Here is a 9,434-nt window from a genome sequence, read left to right on the forward strand (position 1 = left end):
AAAGAGGATGTTTGCATGGAAGGGAGAAAAAAAAAAACTAAGCGTCTCCTTCGAGCCGGAATCGAACCAGCGACCTAAGGATTCCCGCGGGGCGTAACCGCTACAGTCCTCCGCTCTACCAGCTGAGCTATCGAAGGGACCTGCCATTCAGCTCGCCGCCGCGCACCAAGATCGCAGCTGGCCCGCCCCGCGCATGCGCAGCACGCAGTGTCTTCGGGCGGGCCCTACGGCCGATCGCGGGGCAGGGCGGGAAGGCCGGGAGCGCCCCCTGTCAGAAGGGCGGGACGGGACCCGGGCCGTGAGGGGTGCCCGGGGATGCGGGGGGGGGGGGGGGGGGCGTGTGCGGCGCCCTTGCTCTCGGATATACAACACAGTGGGGAAGGCCCTGCTACATGTGGGGCCAGTGGCGCAATGGATAACGCGTCTGACTACGGATCAGAAGATTGTAGGTTCGACTCCTGCCTGGCTCGCATTGCTTTTTTTTGTTCTTAGCCGTGATCGCGCGCTGAGGGGGTCATGGTTTTCCTTCTGATCTCACCATCCTGGCTTCTTAGATTTCTCTTTTCTTTTTCTCACCTGATTTCATCATCCTGACTTCGTCAGGAACGGGAGTGACAGGACAAGGAGCAGCAGGTACAAAATGAGAGGGGAAATTTAGATTAGAGATTAGGAAGAAATTCTTTGCTGTCAGGCTGGTGAGACACTGCAGTAGGTTTCCCAGGGAGGCTGTGGGGCTCCCAGCTCTGGCAGTGTTCAGGATCAGGATTAGGCCTTGAGCAAGGCCTGATAAAGCCTGAACAAGACAAGTGTATCTTGGTGGGAGGTGTCCCTGTCCCTGACAGGCAGGTTCAGACCAAATGATCTGTAAGGTCCCTTCCAACCCTTAGAATTCTGTGATTTAACCCCATTTGTCTGCCTGGTAGTGCTGTGTTTTCCAAAGCAAAACACCACTGTAGGCTTAAATTTTTCAATTTTTTTTTTTTCAAATTACCCCGATTAACACACCATTACATTACACAGGGGAGAAACCCTCTGGCCCTGGGAGAGGAGCAGAGCAGTGTACTCCACATTGGCCTGACATTCTGAGGTTACTCCCACAGGTGACATCAAAGAAAACCACCAGGAGGTCTCTGAAGGCAGCAAGCAACCCTGCTGTAATTAGGAATGTTGTTTACATCCTAATTATCCCTTAGTCTTCAGAAGTGCGAGAAGATCCGTGCTGTGCAGTTGCATGAAAAGTGTGTGATTTTGCAACAAAACCCAAACATTTTCATTTACATAAAGGCTATGCAGTGTATGAAGAAGAGTTTGCAAGCAGGAGAGGCAAGGAAGGCATTCCCAATGTTTAGATTGAAGAGCACACCATAGCTTCAGAGTAGCCAGTTATCAAATCACAGAATGGTTTGGGTTGAAAGGGACCTTTAAAGGTTACCTACTTCCAACCTTCCACAATGAGCAGGGGCACTGGCTATCTTCAACTCAATCAGGTTGCTCAGAGCCCTAGACCTTGGATGTTTTCAGGGAGAGGACATTTGCCACCTTTCCAGGTTACCTCTTCCAGTGTTTTCATGAAACCCACTGTAAAAAAATTTTTCCTTCTATCCAGTCTGAGCCCACCTTCTTTCAGTTCAAAGCCATTACCCTTGTCCTGTTACTACACACCCGTGGAAAAAGTCCCTTCCAGCTCTGCTGGAACCCCTTTAGGTAGTGGAAGGTGCTCTGAGGTCTCCTGGGAGCCATCTCCAGGCTGAACGACCAAAATTCTCTCAGCCTGACTTCATAGGAGAGTTGCTTCTACCCTCTGATCACTTGGTGTCCCTCCTCTGGACTCGCTCCATGTCTTTCCTGTGCTGAATCCCACAGAACTGGACAAAGCAGTGTGTGCATTCACATGTCCTAGAAGAAGTGGTTCACAGGAATATGAATAAATAACTGTGGTATCTCATGAGTGCTACCAACACCTGGAAGTGATGTGTGTGTGTGTTGCTGTGAGGGGCCCTGCTTTTGCTTCTCGACGCATGGCAAAAAAACACACGGCCCAGGCAGAGTCAGACCTCCACTCTCCACATTCGTAGGTAGAAGTGGAGAGTTAGTGGCGCCATTAGCTGACTCCCTGACCCAGCTCCGGCCGCTGCCCAGTCATGAACCCCCCCTTCCCGCCTCTCTCCCTCGTGAGGGCCGAGGCTGCCGGGAGCATGCGCAGAGCTGTGCCCGGGACGGGGCTGGGCGGTGCCTTGTGCGGCCGCTGGGGGGCGGCGGCCATGTCCCTTCGATAGCTCAGCTGGTAGAGCGGAGGACTGTAGAGGCTGCGCCCCACGGGAATCCTTAGGTCGCTGGTTCGATTCCGGCTCGAAGGAGACAGTATGTTTTTTATTCTGGGACCGGAGCGCGGCCGCGCTCCCGCTCAGGAAGACGCTCCTAGAGCCGTTTACAAACACGTGTGATACGCCAGCAATTCACCTTTTTTTATTCTCTCCTGAGGGGAAACAAAAAAGAGAAAACACTGCAAAGAAATAGCCGCCCTGCAGTAAATACTGATACACGTCTTGCAGCGATGCTTTTGGAAGTGCTTTGTTGTTTTCCATAAAAATATTAGTTATTATTACGTTTGATATAAAACTATTATTTATTATTTTTAATGAGTTTTAATGGATAACACAATATCATAACCACAGAATTGTTAGGATTGGACGGACCTCTGTAGACCCCCCTGCTGAGGGGGGTAGAGTCACCGAGAGCAGTTTACACAGGAATGCATCCACAGGAGTGTCTCCAGAGAAGGAGAGTCCATTACCTCCCTCAGCAGCCTGTTCCAGTGCTCTGCCACCCTCAGTGTAAGGAAGTTCTTCCTCATGTTGAGCTGGAATTTCTGTTTATGGAGCTGGAATTTTAGTTTATGGACATTGCTCCTTGTCCTGTCACTGGGCACTGCTGAAAAGAGTCTGGCACCATCTTCATGGCACCCACCTCTAAGATACTTATATGAATGACTTAATGAGATCCCATCTCAGTTTAATAACATATATTTAGGATCCTTGTATATGAAGCCAAAAATAATTAATAAAATAACTTAGTTCAGTCTTAGCTAGTTTTGTTAGGTCTTCTTTCCCATGGTGATCCTTTGTGTTCCACTCTGGACAGTCTCTCCTCATTTTGCATGTTGCTTTATGTGATGCCAAACAATCTGTACTGATTGGGCTTTCTGTGATGCCAGATAATCCTTACAAAGGAGGGCTGTGAGCACCCCGGCTGATAGGAGTGGATGAAAGTCCTCCACTGTCTCTTGACTTAAGGCAACAGATGTGATGTTTGGTTCTTTAGATGTGCCAAAAAGGGTGACATGGGATCTTCCAGCAGAATGTGGAGCAGAGGGAGAGGGGTCATAGAGGTCTTTACACAGAAGGGGTTTAATGCAGACAGACATGGGCTTGCTTTGGACATAGTTAATAAGAGAGCCAGCACTCATACTCTGCTTTTTTCTCTCCTGTCTTCTATTGTTCCTTTTTCCTTCAAGTCTTCTTTTCCATTACAGGTGCTACGTGGGGTGCAGAAAAACATGCTTGGCAGCAGCTCCTGGAGAGAGTAAACGTGTCTGAAAGTGTCCAAATCTGTCTGCATAGCAGGGGGAGAATGGAAGTGAAGTTTTCTCCTTCAACAGAAGCTCGGGTGAGTCTTCTCTCTGAGTGGGAGTGTTTCTCTGGGATAGATTTCAGATACGAGAGCAAGGAAGACCCACTCTCTGTGGGAATATCGTACAAGCAAGATTATCAGCAGGGAAACAGATTTATGAAGCTCAGGAGGAGTCAGACCTGCACACTGCTTCTCTTTGTGCATTTTGTCCCTGGCCCCAGATACCCCTTCATTAATTAGTGTGCTTTTGTGCATGTGTGTGGACACGCACACAGACACCACCAACAACATTTTCTTCCCTTCTCCTCCAGCATGGTGCAGTGTATCCCTCTCAGGAGCTGTCCCATGAGGAACCCAGGCATGAAAACTTGCCTTTTAGGGAACAGAGGCACCTCAGTGAGCACAAATTGAGGAAACACATCTATTTCCTTAGCTGTCTGTTATCCACACAACTTCAAACTCACTAGCAGTCAAATCTGAATCCACAGTCCAAAATCACATCCCTGTGCCATTCCCTGGTGTGGGACAGACTCTATTTAGGGCCAGAGATTTATTTTATTCCCAAGATTCACCCCTTCCTATATATACGTCTCTATACTCATTTGCTCTTTTTCACTGATTTGGTGGCAACTCTTTTCACTTCTCCTAAAGGATAGTTTCCAAAATAAAAGCATGCACAGACTTTCTTCAAGAGAAGGGATCATCTCTTTTCTCCCTTTGTCTCCACCTCTAAGATATTTTTTCTTTCCCACCCACTCAGAAAGTATTGACATGCATTTCTGTGTAAGAGTGTAATACTCCTGAGGGATAATGAAAGCCAGGAAAGAAAAAGAGCAAAACCAAAAACCCTCACAAAATGTCCTGGTCTCAGGACTTCCTTTATGCTAAGCACCTATTCTGCCTCATGAGCTACAGCCTGTTACATTCATGTGACTTTTTGGCTCAGCTTCCCATTCTTCTAGGACATGCTCATGGATCTAAAGGTACTAAATGCTTTTCACTACAGTAGCAAACTATTCAGTGCTTGCTTAATAGTGTAACCTGTGAAATACTTCATGTAGGTGCAAGTTAATACTGACAGTCACCTGCAAGTGTATAAATATTTTTGTATCTGGTCTCCAGCAAGGGCCAATAACGAGCTCTGTGTGTACAGTCTATTCAATCATTTCTATCACTTAATAATGGAAGATGCCAGAGATTATAAGAACCCCAATCATACAACATTTCACTCTGATACATTGGTTACGAGAGTAGGACACTTCAGGCAATCAAGGGATGAGGGGATTTTAAATAGCCTGATGGGTACAGAGGGGAACACCTGCTGCAACAGAAAGGAAATTTTCAGGACCTGTCTTGTAAGAAAAGGTTTGTTTGTATTTCAAACAAAAGTTGTCACTTTTACTGGAGAAAGGGAAAACATAATAAATCTCATAGGAGTATGAGGGTAAAAAGTTTCAGTCTGCCTGAAGGACTTCAAAGGAGAGTTGGTGAAAATGTTCCTGCATAACAAGGTGCTTCCTGATGGATGCAGTTTGAGATATGTGGCACATGCACTAGAGAAGATGTTCTGCTGATTGCAAAGGTAGGAAACCACTGGAAACAAGAGAGCACTTTCCTGATTTTGTTAGTACTTGAAACTTTATTATTCCTTTACTGAGGGGCTCTTTGTCAGTGTATGTATTTTGAATATTGTAAATACATGCTTCTTTTTGTACCTCCTCTTCACCTGAGCTAAGTGGGATTTCAGGGTTACCCAGCTATCAGCAGCTCTCCCAGCTCACATCCTGGGCACTTAGACATGATTTTTTTCTCCTTGGCACATTCCTCTGCCCTGTTTCAGCAGGAGGAGTTGGATAAATGAGCATCCTCCAGGGTCAGCCAAGCTGGAGTGTGACAGTAGAAAACTGGAGGATGCTGGGAATAGATGTGAATATTGGAAGTTCCCGGTGGGGTTGAGAAAGATCCATGTAAAAACATCTTTTCAAAAATAAGTCTGGAGGTGGAGTTGACCCAATTGAAAGTTCCCAAGCAAAATGAGCAGGATGTGTGGGTATCAAAATAAATGAACACAAAATCACGTCTCCATCTTTTGAACTGCTTGGTTGTTGAGATTTTTTGTTTGTTTGTTTTTAATTACCCAAGCTTCGTAGTTTTCCCTCCACCTATGCACAGCTGGGGTGGGTGGGAAGCTGGGGGAAGATCGGGGTTGGGAAGGCGAGAAGGAGTAGAATAGTGTAAAATTGAAAAGAACGAGCCAGGTAGGAGTCGAACCTACAATCTTCTGATCCGTAGTCAGACGCGTTATCCATTGCGCCACTGGCCCCCAGCTGTTCCTGATCCCTCATGAGGGTGATGCTATAATCTCCCAAAGGGACCCGGGAGATGCTCTTTCTGATGCTCAGCACCACCAAAATGCAGAGGTTGCACAGTGGAAATCCCAATATCCGTGTCCAAGCTCCATACCTGATATTGCTTCACTGTGAGGAGAAACTTTGCAAGTCCAAGCTGAGAATAAGTCCCATTGTGTCACCTGCTGCAATATCTATGCTCAAAGGAAAACAGGAAAAACATCATAATGTCATCCAATTCCCAAATTCTGGCAGATGTGTCATGCCCTTGTTGTCAGCCTGCCCCTAGCAGCCATTTGGGCCAACAGAGCCTGCCTGTTCCCCTGGTGCCTGGAGGAGGAGTCCCAGCTGGTGGGAGAAGGAGCAGGAATCTGCTGCTTCCATAGCTCCACAGCAGACCAGCCTTCACTCCACGCCTGGCCCTGCCTCCAGGAAGGACCCCAGGTCAGACAGACAGAGCCTGGAGGGCAGGGACTGACACAGAGCTGATTTGCTCTGAAGGATAAGAGCATCTCTGAAGGCAGCCAGCATCAGCACCCCATCTTCCAGGCAGCCCTCATGCCACTGTCACATCAGTACCTCTCCTGTTACAACACACCTGACAAACGTCCACATGTTGGTTCCTGCCCTGACCTCTGAATTACTCTTGGTCTCTACCCCATAATTTTTTCTGCAGCTCAGCTGCCAGAGATAATGCTCTTTGAACTGTCTGAACAGGCTTTGCCTCTGAATTCTTACAGAGCATCACATTGGTGCTTCACAGAAGTGGCTGTGTGGTCTTGGTCACTTGATATGCTCCACAAAGACCACAAGGTCACAGAACTTGTTTTCCAGTTTTTACTCATCAATCACACACAAAATAGATTTTGCTTTTCCAAGAAGAGACGGTGATTTATGACATTTTGGATTCAGCTTAAGGACCTCTTCCTGACACTTGCTGCCTGCTTTTCTGAGCCCTTTGCTTACCTTGTGACAGTCAAATGTGTTGATCCACCACTGATAATAACTTGATGTCAGTGAGATGCAAGCTTCTTTCCCATGGTAGCCTTTGTTTGATGTTTGAGTTCTGGGATGACAGTTGTCCATTCAGGCTTTTATAAACAGGTCTGTACCAGAGAGAGCCATGATACTGGGAAAAAAAGGTCTGCATATTCAACCCTAGTTTCATTAGGCCAATGAAAACCAAACCCAGTTAAAAACAGTTAACCAAAACAGTTAACCACTATTGTATGTTAGGGAGCTTGGGAAAGAACATGAATGGCACTTTTTCCCATTCCTTAGAAGCAGGATGGGATTCATGCAACCTGCTGCCACAGAAAATGCTGGGAGCTGTTGGAATCAGATGTTAATTACCACAACCCTATGTGAACATGCACTGCTACTGTACCTTCCTGGCAGCAGTGATTTTGCCTGACTCCTGTGATAAGTGATGGCTTTTGGCTTGACTTGCTTGTGAATGCTCCTTCAAATAATGGATTATCTTCTGGGGTACTGAAGGTAATAATTATGTTCTGGATAACAATAAGGAAGTTGAGGATGAAGTTTTAGAGGAGGATGAGCCAGTTTGGCAGCTCTTTAGTCCAAAGTAAAGAGGTCCCACTCCTCCCCCCCTCTTCTCCACTGCTCTGAAATACAGAGCTTGCTTTGATCTAGCTATAGTTGTGTGTGGGCACTCCAGGCACCTGAGTTACCATGACAATCCAACAAGGTGGGTAATTTTCCAATGGTCAGTGAAGTGAATCAGCTCAGATGGTGCTAATGAGGGGACCACACCTTGCCTGAGAAGCCCAGGCTGCTCTATCCTGCTGGCCAGGGCAGCTCAGCCTCTTGCAGAAGCTTGCCAAACTGCAGCCTGGAGGAGGAGGGTTGTGCTGAGGTAATGAAGAAAAAGGCATGGAGTGGGAGCAAGGAGTGAGAAGTGGGGAGTGTATTCAGTAGGTGAGAGGTAGAGCCACTGTCTGTGTCCACAGACAGCTCACTTTAGACCTGTTATTCAGTCCAATCTCTCTTCATTTTCGTCCTTTCTCACTTTACTTTGGGAGGTGCAAGTAAGGTGGGTAGTGAAGATGAGGTCAAATTCTTCCAGACTGCCTCAGGCTAGTGCAGGGGGATAAACTGGAAGGAGCATATCCTTCATAAGCAAAGACTTGCAAATAGTTTCTCTCTTGCAAATGTGTTTTATTTTCCCCTGAATTAACCAGGAAAACCACAAAGTGAATGAAAGGGGGTGAGTGTGTACAAATGGGTGGCGGGTGTATAACAACAGGAAGGGTGTAATTGTAAACAAGAGTTTGCAGGGGTGGAGATGTTGTCTTTTTCTTCTTGGGCATATTGGACTCACACCTATTCCTCCAGTTGGCAGCCAGAGAGATGATCCACTGCATGCCCAGGCTAGGCAGGATAGAGGGCTTCCATGAGCTCAGAGATCCCAGGGATGCTACCCCTCCTGCAGTGATGGGATGAAAAATTATGTTAGAGAAGGGTAGTCTCTTGGATTTCCATGTAGTTCCAACAGAATTTCTCTGAGCAAACAAGGCTGCTCCATTTTGGCTAATGCAGCATGTCCTGCATTCCAAAACAATTGGTGTCTGGCAATTCTGATAGCAGGACCCAGTGAGATGGGCCCTGCTTGAGCCATAGCGAGGGCTGCAGCCAAAACTAATGGTTTGAGACAAAGCCTTGGTCATAACAAACACTCCAAATGCCTAAAGAAAGCTGGAGCCAGAGCTGGGAAATCAGGCTAGTGGACAAATAAGGGAGTGAATACATGTAAGACCTAGAAATCAGAAGGGGTAATACATTTCTAGAATGCTTCCATGCTTCTCCTTGCCTGACTCTTGTCCAGGGCAGAGCATGGGGGCTGCAGCTGAAGGAAGGGACATTGCTGTGAATGTTTGCACACAATGCTGTGGATATCTGCACACAATGCTGTGGATATCATGGAGAACAAGCTGGCAACTCAGAGTGCTGGTAAGGTGCCCCAAGCTCTACGTGGAGTTTTACCACATCCTTTGGCAAGGAACAAGTCATTAGTCTCCAATTACACTGAAATCATACTTAATGCAAGACAGGTTAAGACAAAAAGAAAATAAAAACATATACTCAGTTGCCAAGAGAGATAAACTTATAAAAGAGGTAGGTGGGGAAATGAGAGAAAACCAGGCTTCATTTACTGGCTTTGAAGATTAAATCAGCGAGGCTGTTCCCTCATATCCAGGCATTTTGCTGCAGGCCCTCCTGACACACTAAGGAGCAGACAGCCTACCTTCCTCCACACCTCACACCTCAGGCTGTGTTGACCAAGAAATTTTTCCTTGTGGGGGAACAAAGCACTTCTCACATTCTAAAAAATTTTGCGCTAAATCCCCAAATTCTTCCAATCCTGAGAATTTCACTAATTTGGGATAGAGCTCTTCCAACTTCTTCCCTATTCAAGAGACAGGATGGCCTTTCTTC

General features: G+C 46.7%; 4 non-coding genes across 4 annotated transcripts; 2 read left to right on the forward strand and 2 right to left on the reverse strand.

Annotated features, from left to right (window-relative positions):
* Positions 1 to 46: 46 nt before the first annotated feature.
* Positions 47 to 137, reverse strand: TRNAY-GUA (transfer RNA tyrosine (anticodon GUA)). The gene is given in 2 exon segments: positions 47 to 82; positions 101 to 137. It is a non-coding gene; the product is annotated as a tRNA-Tyr (tRNA).
* A 260-nt stretch (positions 138 to 397) lies between these two features.
* On the forward strand, positions 398 to 470 carry TRNAR-ACG (transfer RNA arginine (anticodon ACG)). Its single transcript has one exon. It is a non-coding gene; the product is annotated as a tRNA-Arg (tRNA).
* Positions 471 to 2,266: 1,796 nt separating this feature from the next.
* Positions 2,267 to 2,357, forward strand: TRNAY-GUA (transfer RNA tyrosine (anticodon GUA)). Its single transcript is given in 2 exon segments — positions 2,267 to 2,303; positions 2,322 to 2,357. It is a non-coding gene; the product is annotated as a tRNA-Tyr (tRNA).
* Positions 2,358 to 5,880: 3,523 nt separating this feature from the next.
* TRNAR-ACG (transfer RNA arginine (anticodon ACG)) lies at positions 5,881 to 5,953 on the reverse strand. Its single transcript has one exon. It is a non-coding gene; the product is annotated as a tRNA-Arg (tRNA).
* Positions 5,954 to 9,434: the final 3,481 nt, after the last annotated feature.

The sequence above is a fragment of the Molothrus ater genome, chromosome 1 (assembly GCF_012460135.2).
Source record: "Molothrus ater isolate BHLD 08-10-18 breed brown headed cowbird chromosome 1, BPBGC_Mater_1.1, whole genome shotgun sequence".
Classification (NCBI taxonomy): Eukaryota; Metazoa; Chordata; class Aves; order Passeriformes; family Icteridae; genus Molothrus; species Molothrus ater.